Source organism: Gracilinanus agilis, chromosome 4 (genome assembly GCF_016433145.1).
Source record: "Gracilinanus agilis isolate LMUSP501 chromosome 4, AgileGrace, whole genome shotgun sequence".
NCBI lineage: Eukaryota > Metazoa > Chordata > Mammalia > Didelphimorphia > Didelphidae > Gracilinanus > Gracilinanus agilis.
The window spans coordinates 52,291,844-52,305,754 of NC_058133.1; positions in this window are offsets into that span (position 1 = coordinate 52,291,844).

Consider the following 13,911-nt stretch of genomic DNA (forward strand, 5'->3'; position numbering starts at 1 on the left):
CTATAATTTGCTTAGCCATCCCCTATTAATTCCGCTCAATTTCCATTTCCTTGCCACCATAAAAAGAATTGCTATAAATACTTTTTTATATGAATAGGTCCTCTCCAAATTTTTGATCTTGCTGAGACACAAACCTACCTAGTAATGGTATTACAAGATCAAAGGGTAAGGCAGAGTTTTATAGCCCTTTCAGCATAGTTCCAAAAGGAAGGAAGGAAGGAAAGAAGGAAGGGAGGAAGGAAGGAAGAAAGGAAGGAAGGAAGGAAGGAAGGAAGGAAGGAAGGAAGGAAAGAAAGAAAGAAAGACAGAATTGAGGGAAAGAAGTAAAAAAAGAAAGAAAGGAAAGGAAGGAGGAAGGAAGAAAGGAGAAAAGAAATAGAGAAAGAAATATGACAATGAAGGAAGGAAAGAGGAAGGAAAGGAAGAGAGGGGATGGGAGAAAAAAGGAAGGAAAAACTGTATACTGTCTGAGAGTAAACTTTTCCAGGAAACTCAAAGGTCCATTTCCTTTTTCTAGGTTTTTTTTTTTTACTAACACTTGAAAACAAAACAAAATAAAATGTAAATATGCTAAACAGAAAGTATATACTGGGTGGAAAATTTCTCATTAGAATTTTAATTATTTATTTGTATATACATATATAATATAATATTTACATAAAAATCATAGGTCACTGCAATATGAAACTCTATTCAAGTGCTTTAATGCCTTAATTTTCCTGACATATGACCTACAAGAGCATTGTAGGTAGAACTGTTTTGCCAAGACAATCGCTATTTTAACTAATATATAATTGCTTTCTCTTTACTAATCTCCCTACATATCTTTTGCTATGTTGATATTGATAATTTTTAAATTTGTTGTTAGCATCGAAGGAGGAGTGGTTGGTTGTTGGTTATCCATTCACTGAATAAAATATGAGAGAATTCCAGAAATATCAAAGTGGAAAGCATTATTGGTTTTAAATTTGTTGAGAAAGCCTCCACATTCAAATTTTAAATTTGAGAAAAATTAGTGTATTTAGAATAAATACATTTTACAAAGTATTATACATTTAGTTAAGTCAGTTATTCCTATTGTGTATTTATTCACACAGGATTTCAAAAGAAGAGATAAACATACTAGCAGAAGCTTTTGTCTTGAAGTTTATTCTTTAACCATTTATAGATCTTTTTCCTCTTTAATTGGAAGTTTTCAGAGGTTAAAAATTTTAATCTAAACCATAATGAATAAGATATTATGAACTATATTTTTCAATTTCAGATAAAATTATACTTGATTTCATAGAAATTGCATCTACAAGAGGGTATTAAAATATTCTTTAAAAGCTACTACCTTATCTAAGTCTATACTCCTATAAATGCTTACAGAATAGGCAGTACTTTGTCAGATTCCTTTTCCCTCTTGTAGAATTAACAATTTTATGCTTAGTGAGTATATTTGTCTAATTTAAGCCCTTTCCTGACACTAGTGAATGCTAATCTATTTTTAATAAAACTGAGCACTTAGGTCTGAGTTGATTAAGTCAGTTCATCAATAACCAAGACCACCTGATTAAAACCTTGGCTAATATCTTGGAATCAACATTAATTAAAAAACTGGTCCTGAGTTTGGTTGCACTTTTCCTGAGCTAATGAAATATACCTACATTTATTCATCTAAGAAGAACAATTTCATGAAAGAATTTGTGTATATATTAATTATTTGTCCAAATCTATACTTTCATTAGAGTAAGGAAGACACAATAAATAAACTTTCTATCCATTTTGGACAGTTCTTCTTTCATTTATTGACTTTCAAGATAGTCTGCCATTTGATTGGTTTAAATTTTGAATCAGTATCAGAGAAAATATTTTAAATCTATGTCTTCTGGAATTCAAATTTAGTTCTCTGTTAACTGTGTTATACTACAGCTTTGGCTAATGGAATATGATATTTGTGTATTAATTACAGACCATAGCATTGTAAATATATGTCTAAATTGATGATAAATATTGGAGAGCTAATATAACTTTCTCAGGCATCTAGTTGGCACAGTGGATAGATAGTTGGCCCTGGATTAAAGAAGATATATTCTTGAGTTCAAATCTGGCCTCACACTTACTCTGTGACCTTGTGCAAGTCATTTAATCCTGTTCACCTCAATTTCCTAATCTAAGCTGGAGACAGAAATGGCAAACCACTCCAATACTTTTGCCTATAAAACCTCAAAATGGGGTCATAAAAAGTCAGAAACAATTGAAAAATACAAATAAAAGTATTCCTTTTAGGGAATTTTTTGGTCTTCATTATTAAATAAAAGAAAATGAATTTAGCTATCTATGTCCCATGCATTTAGCTCCTTTCATTCATTAGAATGTATATCTTGAACTGTCATTTTATTTATTTATTTTATTTTAATAACAAATTTCCTCATGAGTTTTCTGAAGATATATAATCCAAATTGTCTCCATTTCTTCTTCCCTCCTCACTCCCAGAGCTTGCAATCAATTCAACCTGTGTTATACATGCATTATCATGCAAAACATGTTCTAATATTATATTATATACCCATATATATATACATATACATATACCCAAATAAATAAGTGATAAATCATACGCTTCCGTCTACATTCTTACTCCAACATGAACTGTCACTTTAAATGAAAAGTCACTGAGATATGACCACATTTGAACAGGAGGTGAGTAGGTTGAATTGACTCTGATAAGTTGCAAAACTCCTTTAATATCCTCCAGTTTAAATAGAAACCAAAGACCCTGGCTAATCCTTATGTTTCAAATGTTCCCAATCACATAACTGAACTTTCTGAAACCCACCTTCTTTTAAGACTCAAGCACTACACTACTTCCTCATGGAACCTTTTTTCTACTTCCCTTTTCCTTAATAATCAATCATTTCTGAAATAACTCTGTATTTCCTCTAAATTCCATATTGTCCCATTCATTAGACTGTAAATTCCTTTGGAGAGCACCTATTCCTTAAGGTAGTGCTTATAACATAATGAAGGTTGAATAAATATTTGGTGATGATTGAATGATTGACTTAAATTAAATATTTTTTCAGTGATGTTGTCCATCAATGAGTCACTGATTACCATAGCCTCAAAAGAATTTAAATGAGAAGGACACAGAGGACAATGGCCAGGTAACTGTTTGATGCAAGATGTTGTAGTATTTGACCAATAAGAAATTGCTTAAAAGCTTATCTGTAGGAAGACAGAGACTGAGACTGAGAGACAGAGAAAGACAATAATATAATAATAGCAACAGAATAAAGGGAGACAGATAGAAAAACATAAAAAAGGAATAGAATTAGAGAGAGTGGGGAGAAAGAGAGAGAGAGAGAGAGAGAGAGAGAGAGAGAGAGAGAGAGAGAGAGAGAGAGAGAATGATTTTTGGAGGGGATTATGTTTTTGAAAGCATTGTATCTTCACATGAGTAGCAACTTTAAGACAAGTCCAGGAATTTAAAAATTAAATGACAGAACATTTACTAAGGGTTTGCTTGATGCCAAATTCTGGTGACTTGATAAAAGGAATGGAAACAAAAAAATTCTTGCCCTCAAGGAGTTTATATTCTATCAGTGGAAGAGTCAACATATATAAAAGCAAAACTTATGGGAGAAAAGTCTAAAAACAGTACATGTCTAATAAAGATTCAGAGATAAGTGAAAGATATTTAAAGATCCTCTTCATGGGTATCTGTGAGTTTAATGATAGTTTTGAGGAGCTAGCTTTGGGAGTCTGAACTAATGCCTGGTTGAATGAACTAAAGCTAATTGCTGTCACCTGAGTAAATTAGCAATGGCTATAAGGGAGTCAGTCAAAAAGAATATAGCATCTCCAGTGAAGTCGACATGACTCCCTTTATGACCAGAATTCTGACATTGAATTGAAGCAACAGTCTATAGTTAGCCATGGCAATTTTTGCAAGAGATGTTTTAAGGGAAAAAAAAGACTTCTAATTTCATTAAAGATGCAGGACTTATGGTAAATGAGGAAACTATGTCAATGACCAGCTGAGTTTTTTATATATTTATCTAACTGGCAGGAAGACTCATGAAAATATGTGTAATAAAATCAAGTTATTCAACCTCTGAGGAACCGCTTCCCACCTCTCTGAGATGACAAATGCAAGAAGGGATAAGGGAAAAGAAATGCTTTAAAATAAGTTGTTCGGTGGAGATGTGGACTATTCCAACCACTCCAGGGAACAATTTGCAATTCTGTCCCAAATGCCATAAAACTGTGAAAATAGCCTTTGAACCAGCAATACCAATACTTTATCTGTACCCCCCAATAAGTGCAAAATAGGGAAAAGAACGTATGTGTACAAAAACATTAATATCAACACTTATTAAATGATTAACACATAGAAGACACTGACCTACCTGTCCAGAGAGACAAAAGTGAAAATTTGTAACATCATTCACCACTCAGAGTTTACTTTCTGCAGAAAATAGATGGCATAGACACAAATGTTGCATAATACCAAATATTATATGATGAGGCTAAAGGATATGTACAAAGTGATATAGAAAAATATGAAGAGGCAGAAGATAGGAGCTTGCCATTTAAGCATATACAGAAATAGAGATCCTATAAATAATCATTTTGTCAGATCCTTAACTCCCTCTGGGGCAAGCTCCTTGGCAGGAGAGGAGGGTTTCAGGTTGTACACTCACAAATGCAACTGTACACTGAACTTCATGTAAAGATGGGAAGAACAACTTTAGCAAAACCTAAACACTGAAATCATGTTCAAACCTGCCAGAGTTACTCTACTCATTCTTCCTCCCTTGGTCTTCATTAGCCTTACTTCTCTTTCTTGTCATAATTCATTAAATTTGAGACTATAAACCATCGATACTCCTATGTCAATTGGGTAAATGATTTAAAATACTTTACACAGTATGTATGGAATAGAGAGTTCTTTTCTGGGTGCCACATTTTGCTGAAATCATAGAGAATTTGAGGCATTTTCTCAGTAGTTTGACTATGACTAGGAGAGATTTTGAAACAATATGTGAAATTTCATTGGGAAAAATAAGGATTTTGTTGTTTGTTTTGGATTTAAAGAATGAGATTCAATGAGATCCACTATAATAGACTTAAAATATCTTAAAGAGTATTATGTGGAAGAGATATTATACTTAGAGTAATAGGATTTAGGGCTTCAATGGACTTTATTATCTACCTAGTCCAATACCTTAGTTCCAAAGATAAGGAAAGTTGGGCTTCCAAGGGTAATTTGACTTGCCTAAGTATGAATAGGGAGTAAATAACAGATCTGGCATTCAAATGCCAAATTCTGAATAAAGCATATATTCTTTCTATTATCACATTTTAATGGTTACCCTTGCAAGCCATAAATGGAATAATTCAGTGAGTATTATAATCAATCCTATTTTAGTGAATAAAAAATACTAACTTCTGAAATATTAAACCTCTCCTAAAATGGAATGGATTGCTTTAAAAGTAGTGAGATAAAGCAAAAACAAAGGTTGAACCTAGTAAGAAGGCTCTGGAACTTATCCGGAATATTTTTGAAGGTTAGGGTAGATGACCTCTGATGTCCTAATCCAACTCCAAAATTCTGTGATTTGTGATTCTGGGGACCTTTGATTCTATGACCTCAAATGTCCTTTTTACCTCTAAGATTCCATAATTCTAGTCAACTGAAAAATTTAATTACATCCTAATAATTCATTGCAAGAAATCCAGGCTTCCAAGTATGAAAAGATTATAGTGGAATACAAATGTTGGTGTGGATATAGTTTTCATTCTCCAGAGTTTTGTTCTCTTTTTTAAATGAAAGGAGATGGGGTCCTTCCTTAACAAATTAACAAGTTTCATGACAACTAGATGCATGATCTAAATGAGACTTCACCCTTTGATAATATCAAAATACCTGATAATTTTGCTGGATATATACATAATCGATTCCCCTCATTCTCAGTGGAAAATAGCCTTTTATTTAAATCTATAATCCAGGCCACTATCAGAGTTTCTATATCATTGCATCAGAGTATATTCCTCAAGTAGTAGGCAAAATATCTATTCAAATCCACAGGCATAGTCCAAGTACAAAAAATCAGGGATTCTATAGACATCTTTACTGCATATCATTATCATTTTCTCACATGTTACAAATCATTTTATGAAGCACCAACTATGAACAAAGTATATAGCTTAAGTGTGTTAAGGGAAGAAAGGCTACATAGTACAGAAACCATTGATTTATATTAGTGAGGTTTTTAATCATTTGGGATTTCCCTACACCAGTGAAATCAAAGGTCTTATCCATATCCCTACCATTAGTTAACAATAATATGACTATATTATAATCCATAAATTTAGAGTATAGAATCTATTTTATTCTATAATTCTCAATATCTTCTTCGGGGTCCACCATCTAAACAATATTCTGGAGAATGTTTGGTGTGCATAACAAAAATATACATTTGCTATTTTCTTATTGAATTTTCTCAATTAGTTTATCAGAACAATATCATTAGCCTTTTATGCTTTGCCTTTTTTCTTTAGATTTATCTTATTTACATTTTGGAATTGTTACAATAAAAATGGGGGGCCTAGCCAGAGTTCTAATGGTCTATTATTAAAATTGAAAAGGCGAGAGATGAGAGAGAGAGAGGAGATAGAAGTAGATGTATCTTAAGGAAGGATTAATCTGATTTTAGAGTCTCCTTTTAACTAGCTGAGACCTAATACAGATAGATGGGGGCCAGTCAGTTCAAAAGACCCAAGTAAAGAGAGCCTTGTCCTGCCACTGCTGCCTTATATACATCCCTAGCTCCTTCCTCTGGCAACATTGTATGTTGGAGCTTGGGCTGATGCCAGGGGAAGACAGACCATCACATCTTACATGGTGGGGTGGAGCTATTTTTTTCATAGAGAATATTAAAATCTACCATTTTTTATCCTATTTTATCCTATTTTATCTTTTAAAACCAAGTATCTTTCCTTTAAAAACGTTGATATATAAATGTTAGCATACATGTAATATGAATGTCCTTTATTATCCAACTTTGTATTTTATGTTTTTAATCCTTTTTTTGAAATCTATAAAGTTGCTTTTACATTTGTGTTACATTTGAAAAGAGAATGACAAACTTTAGACAAATTTTAAATTCAAGAAAAACTTTTTATTGGTAAATTCTTTTTTTTTAAATGTTAATTCATATGTTGTGGGGGGTTTTTCTCCTTTCTGGATTCATTCAGAATGTGTTTTTTTAATTTATTGGAGGGTTATTATATTTAAAATTAGTAATGAAAGTTCCTGAGGATAGCCTCAATCTCCTGAGCTCAGATGATACAATATATGGGGAAAAGAAGCTTAGATTTTTCCATCCACTAAAACTGTCAGCAGTTTGGATGGTGTGAATCTAATTTGAAGGGAAATCCACTGCTTAGAAGGTTCAAGTATGTTTCCTAGTAAGGGTAATTTAAATCCATAGAAGAATTCCATATTGTGTAAGTGATATCAGAAAGTTAGTGGATATTGTTGTAATAGCTCAGAGTAGTTTTCCTTCTGAGGTTGTTCCAAGAAAGAGTGTCACATTCTGAGTACAGTAGGACCAGGAGAGAGAAAATTTGACTCTTATGATTCTTTCATTTGTTATATTCCTTTGTTTTTAGCTCATGTGTATTCTTTGTAATTTCTGTATTTTTAATGGGATGCAGTAGAGTCTTCTACACTCAATTTATATGTTACTTTGAATATTGATAAGACATCAGGGCATCTTCTTTACAAATATAATTTTAAGCCTGTCAAAGAACTGTTAACAAAGTGGTTACTTTGTGCCAAATCATTGAGAATTTATGAAAGGGATATTTACACTTAACTTCTACTTTAGGCTTGGGGTAATACGGACACTTTTTTCATGTCCTGGCATTGAATTTCTATGTTTCCTAATGTTTCCATTTCCAGAAATTCACTTAGTTGAATGGAACTGATTCCACGTGAGTAGGAATTTGAAGTCCTGATGTGACTAGAAAGCATAATAAAGTGAAGTAGAGTCCACTCTGGTCCCAGGAAAAACTTTTTTTTTCTTTTTAATTTTAGGTAAAACTGATTCCTATTGTAAAGAAAAAGGGATCCCTGAGATTTTCAAGAAAGGAAGATCTTTTCAGGCAGAGGACAATATGTGTAATGAATAGAAACAGGTGAATACAAGTCATATTTGAGGGACTGTGAATCAACAAGTGTAGCTGCCTTGAGGTTTCATGATGGAGAGTGAAAGATAATACTGCATATTCTTCAAATCTTTCCATTTCCTATCATCATAAATGTTTGCAATGGAAATGCAAAAAGATAAATAATGCCAGGGAGCAGATTTATACTTCTAATGTTAACAAGGGATTTAAAAAGACTTAGCTAGTGTGGCTGCTGCTTTAAATCTCATGATCAGATGCTATATACTACATCTTTTAATACCTGCTGTTATCTTTAATACTGAATTAGTTCAAGCAATTTTTGTCAGCAGAAGTTAAAAGTTAATTTTCTTTTAAAATGACTTGTAAATAATCATGTATCACAATAGTTTATCTGTTTTATTGAATAAACAAAGTTAAAAGTGGGAGATTTAATATTTCATGAAAACATTCCATAGTAGTAGTAGTACTAGTATTACTAGTAGTAACAGTACAAGTAGTAGTAGAAATCTAAGACAATTTTAAAGGAAGAATAAAGAAACATGGCATCTACCTCCAGAAAGTGAATAAACTTTGAGTACAAATTTAAGTATACATTTTAAACTTTATTTCTCTTGTTTTACATGTGCATATTTTCTTTTCAACATGGTTAATATGGAAATAGGTTTTTATATGTCATTATAATATTGGTTATCCTCAATTGGTGGGGGGCAGGAGGAAAAGAGATAATTTGAAAGTCAATTTTTTTAATGTACTAAAATTTTGTATTCAAAATTGAGAAATATTTACTAAAATGAATAAGAATGTTTTTTTCAAAAAGTACTACAAGAAGAAGAAGAAGAAGAAGAAGAAGAAGAAGAAGAAGAAGAAGAAGAAGAAGAAGAAGAAGAAGAGCAAGAAAAAGAACAAGAACAAGAAAAGAAGCTAGCAGTTATATCATGTGTTAAATTTTACAAAGGTCTTTACATATATGGGATTTCCTTCAGCATATGACATTATCTTATATTACTGCTCATCAACCAACACAGACTACGAATAAGTAGCTTCCTAAACAAGTATCTGACAATTCAGACATTTTCAAGGCACCAAATTGCTAATAGAGAAGAGAAAGTGATATTAGGAAGTGAGGATATGCAAGTTGTTTCTACCTAATAAGGCACCTTCTTTAAAGTCTTCTACCAATGCCTCAATACTGATATGGATCTATCTGTAGGATCTCAAAGACTTTAGCAGTAGAATCAAAGATCTGGTTTGTCCTACCAAGTTGAAAGAGCTTGAATAGGTTATGATGTTACATTTTGTGCCTGACAATGGGAATCCAGTATAAGGAGGTATGGAGAGGTACTTTGCCAAGTTAGCCAAAGTATGATGATCAATTCTGTTTTTAATCACAGGAACTTTTCTAGAGTGTGTAAAAGTATTACTATGTGGAAATTTGACTGGGATAAGCTTTCATCAAATCATAAAGAATTGAACCCCTTTTAATAAGGCAGAGTATCTACATAGAAGACAGAGCAGAAAAAAAAAATTACCCTTACCAATCTCTCTGTCTTTCTTTCTCTGTCTCTCTCTGTTTCTCTCTCTCTCACTTTGTTTCTGCCAGAGCTGGTACCTCTGTCTCTCTATGTCTCTCTCCCTCCTTCCTCCCTTCTAATGCAGACTAGTACCTTTACAGCAGTTTATATACTTAAAGAGTTTCCTTGGGCAATCTAAAAGTTAAACATTGTTCAGGAACACATAGCAATGTCTATCAACAGGATTTAGAATCAGAATATTCTGACTCTAAGGCCAGTTATCTTAAGCACCTCCATGCTTTAAATCTGTTTCTTTCTGAATATCTATCTATCTATCTATCTATCTATCTATCTATCTATCTATCTATCTATCTATCTATCACTACCATCTATCTACTAACCATTGACTCTCAGATAACTCTTAAGTGAAGTCTAACTCTGTTATCAGTGAATATTTGCAAGTCTTTTAAAGTAAGAAATTTCTGTCAGTCTCTAATCTGAAGCAAGAGATTATCTTCAGCTCATTAATCATCAGTTCCTTTCCCCCCATAAAATCTAACTCTTTGTAAACTCATGACATCAACATCAAGTTTTCGCTGAGGAAGTTTAGTCCTTCTAATTTGAACCCCTTTTTCTCCCTTCAAGATCACCAAAAAACATTACAAATAGTATATTATATAGTATAAAATTGACAAAGGCAATGGCAATGATTTCAGACTAATTTTCATGTCAATATTCTGCACCTGATCTTTTCCTAATTTTACTAGATAGGCTTCTAAGGTCAAAATGATAATAACCATGGATAGAAGTGATCACTCCATCCTAGAATTTATGAGAGAGGTGACAAAAGGCAGATTTAGAATGATTCTTCACTCATGAAAAAGGAGAAGCTTTAGAAACTGAGGTCCCAAAATGGGGGTGGGGGGAGGGAGATATTCTAAAGATAAAGCAAATGGGAAATTGCCTAAAGATAAAATTGTTAATTGACAGCACAGACATTAACTAATTTACCTTTTTTTTAACAAAAGCATATATTTTTATGGAAGTAAGAGTAGGTTAGACTGTAACGAAAATAATGGCAATATTGTGAGGAAAAATACTGACAGAACCACTATTAGACCAGAGACAGATAATACATACTCTTTCTCTTGTTAGCTGAGTGTTGTATTAATGATGAAAGATGCTAACTATGTCACCAGACATATTTTTAATTGGTCATTGAATTTAATGGGCTATTCTTTTTTGCTATTTTAGGAGATTGTTATATTAGGAAAGTTTATTAGGAAAGAATTTTGATATAAAAACAGACAAAAAGCTAACTCAATAAAAGGTTTCTTTAAAATATGATAGTGTTGACACAAAAGCTTAGAATGACCTGAATATCATAATTAATACAATAAAAATTATTTTTAGCTATGTTGAGGGAAAGAAAAACATTGAAGAAATGAAACTGTTGTTAGAAGTGGAAGGAAAAATGATAACAGATGGTATAGAGAAAGAGGAATTATTCAACAATTACTTATTTTTCCCCATTTAAATAGAATGATTATAAATCTGGAATTATAGATGATGGAGAAGGTATACAAAGGTACACGCCTGCTTTCTACCAAATTATCCTTCAAACAATTATGATATAATGTCTCAAAACAAATTATTGAGCATCATAACCCACAAAGAGATAGGCGAAATATTTTGTTTTCAGTCCAAAGCAAATTAGAAGTCCAACACAAGAGGTCTATTGACCCCAGGAAGAAACAGATCACAAAGTAGCAAGCTTAGGCAGGTCTGGGCAATAAGCTTTGGGGATGCCTGAATCAGCAGCAAAGGATTCCAAATCTCTTAACACAGATGGTAATAGGGGCGGTTCAGACAACTGCTCAGAGGAAGATTACATGGGTCTCTTCACTGTCTCTGAGTGTAGGACTCTAGTCACATTGTCATATATAAATCCAAGCTGTTGTCCTGGATCTCTTTCTCAGGGTAAGGAAGAGCATTAGCTCATAAAAGCACTTGCAGCCACAGGTTGCTCATAGATAAGAAATGAGTATTAAACCCTCTACTCCTGACAATATACTATTTTGGAAGAACTGAAATTTTATTGATCCTCAGAGCTAGCTCTGAAGGCAGCTACAAAAGAACCTGAAGTTTGGAATACTGATCCTTTCACTAGTTACACAGCCCAACTTTAACCATTTTTTCAGTTAAAAGAAAAGAAAAAAGACTGAAAAAATGAGGAAACAACAACAACAAAAAGATAAGAATCCAACAAAGGAAGTTATTTTGGTTATAGGGAAAACCAAAATACAAACTCAAAAGAAGATCTCAAAGTCATTGCATATAAAGCCTCCAATATGAATTGGTATAAAGCCTAGATAGAATTAATGAAAGAATACAAAAAGGATTTTAAAAAATCAATAGAACTGGAAGAAAATTGGAAAAAGAAATAAACAGGAAAATCATGAAAAGAATTAATAGCTTGGTAAAGAAGGTACAACAATAATGAAAAAATAATAATATCTTAAAAAATAAAATAGTTCAATTGATAAGAAAGGCACAAAAAGTCCATTGAAGAGAAAAACTTCTTAAAAAGCAGAATTAGCCATATGTTGAAGCATATACAAAAAGGCTCTGAAAAGAAAAACTCTTTAAAAAGTAGAATTGGCCTTATGGAAAAAGGTACAAAAAGTTCCTTAGGAAAAGAACTGTTTTAAAAAGTATAATTGGCTAAATGGAAAAAGAGACAAAATATCAATGAAGAAAATAACGTACGAAAAATTAGAATTGGGCAAGTAGAAGGTTATTACTCCATGCAACATTAAGTAATAATCAAATGAAGTCAAACCTATGAAAAAATAGAAGAAAATGTAAAATAACTCATTGGAAAAACTACTGACTTGGGAAATAAACACAGGAGAGATCATCTAAAGGTTTTTGGACTACCTGAAAAGCATAAGGGGGAAAAATTTTGGAAAATATATGTTGAAAAATGTTATTAATATGATTGTGAAACTAAGATATTAAAAAAAGAAAATTAATTATGTACAGCAACAAACCATAGCATTTCTTTAATTTCTAATTTTTGACTGCCATGAAAAGAACTGCTATAAATATTTTGTGCATTTGGATAACTTTCTTATTTCTTTTATATTTTTGAGATATAGACCTCAAAGAGCATGACCAGATTGATTACTTTCCGTGTATATTTCCAAATTATTTTGAAGATTTGCTGGAACAATTCAGTTCTGCTAGCAAGGCAACTTGGTGTGGTTAAAAGAGCACTGGGCCTGCAATCAGGAAGGTTTGTGTTCAAATCTAGCCTCTGACACTTACTAAGTCATGAGCTCTTGCCCTATCCATTTATTTGAAAGCTCTTTTTTTCATGCTTGCTTCTATAATTTGTTTATAATTTGAGTTCTTTATCCACTTGACATTACAGTGGTTTACTTAGAAAACCCAAGAAAATCAACTAAAAACTAGTTTAAACAATTAAAATCCTTAGCAAAGTTCTAGGATATAAAACAAATCCACTCATATCATTATTATTTTCATTTACCACTATCATAACCCAAGAGGAAGAAAAATAAAGATAAATTTCATTTCAAATAACTAGAGATACAATGAAATACTTCAGAGTCTACCTGTCAAGATAAACCTAGGGTTTATATGAAGATAATTACACCATTTTTCTCACAAATGGAGACAGATCTAAACATCTGGATAAATATTAATTTCTCACTAAATCAAAGAGTACTTTATACAGAGTAAGATTAAAAAAACTGTAAAGGACAATTATTGTGGCAACAGTGGCAATGGCAGTGCCAGCAGCTGTGGAGCCCCCAAAGTCCAGTGACTGAGTTGGAGAATATTGAAGAAATTAGGCCAAGATAATGAAGTAAGAAACACCTAAAGCCTGCCAACCACACTACAAATGAACATTAAAAAAATGTCTCAAAACAATACTGGAGAGCCAAAACCAAATAGTAGGAGTAGATCATAGCTCTGTCCCTGAACAATTTGGAGAAACAGCAAGGAGTACTCATCTCTGATTATTTACCTTCCTTGAAAGCTCTTCCCACTCAAACTATCCTTTACTCGTCTGGCAAAATTATATTCCTCAAGTGCAAGCCTGATCATATCATCTCCCTGTTCAATAAATTCAATTGGTTCTCTATCATCCCCTGGATCAAATATGAGAACTTTTCATCTAACTTCAAAACAT